The sequence below is a fragment of the Mustela nigripes genome, chromosome 10 (assembly GCF_022355385.1).
Source record: "Mustela nigripes isolate SB6536 chromosome 10, MUSNIG.SB6536, whole genome shotgun sequence".
Classification (NCBI taxonomy): domain Eukaryota; kingdom Metazoa; phylum Chordata; class Mammalia; order Carnivora; family Mustelidae; genus Mustela; species Mustela nigripes.
In genome coordinates this window covers 64,888,732-64,889,737 of record NC_081566.1, presented here as the reverse complement: position 1 = coordinate 64,889,737, position 1,006 = coordinate 64,888,732, and positions in this window count along the sequence as shown.

The window sequence follows — 1,006 nt, the reverse complement described above, 5'->3', positions numbered from 1 at the left end:
AGCAGCCCTGGCGGGGCGGTCGCGGAGAACCGGGCGAGCCCAGCAGCGCCCGCGGGGCGGACGTGGAGAACGGGACGAGCCCAGGAGCACCGGCGGGGCGGACGCGGAGAACCCGACGGAGCCCAGCAGCACCGGCGGGGCTGACGCGGAGAACCGGAGGAGCCCAGCAGCACCGGCGGGTGGGGACGAAGAGCAGACTCTCCTACACCTTTTCCTCCCGAGGGCCGCGGAGCGGGGGGACATCACCATCCGTCCCCTCCGTCTGGCCTTGGCTGTGCCCCGAGCCCTTCCATAGCTGGTGATGGGTCCCCTCTGGACCTCAAGTTGTCCTTTTTTGTTGTTGTTTACAAAAGAAAGGATAATAGCTTCGGGTGGGCGGGATGTAGGTCTTCTCTAGTTAGAAAAGGATACGACCCAGGTGACCAAAAGGAGCAAAATTCTGGTGGCCTAGCGAGGATTGCTAATAGGGCGACTATACCCTGACCTCTTTGTAGGAGCCGTCATATGTCCTTTGTGTCTTCTTCAAGTGCCTAGAACTATTCTACCTAAATATCAGATGTTTGCTGGAACGTTCTTATGAAAATACCGGGGCTTACCTGAACGATGTACATTGTAGTTGGATTCTAGTGCCTTCAGGTACTAGCTGTGTGACCCCCATTAAGTTACCTAACCTCTCTGTGTCAGTTCCTATAGTACCTGCTCATGTGGTTATATTAAATGTGTTAAATCATGCAGAGTGGTTAAAAGAGAAGAGCCCGTTGTAAACAGGGCAGATGAGCAAATATTACCAAAAGTAATCCTGAGACTCATCATCACAGAAGCCCTTAATCTTACTGGTTGAGTCAACTCAGAAACCGCAGTGATGAGGAACAGCTTCCTCTGAAAGTCTGAAATCGCTAAGCCTTGGCTCAGGGCTCCAATTGTCGTGGTTACAGCCAGCCCTTTGCCTCCAAGGACCCTGTGTTGTAGAGAGGGCCAGCAGCCAGAGCCAGGCAGTCTCGGTAAA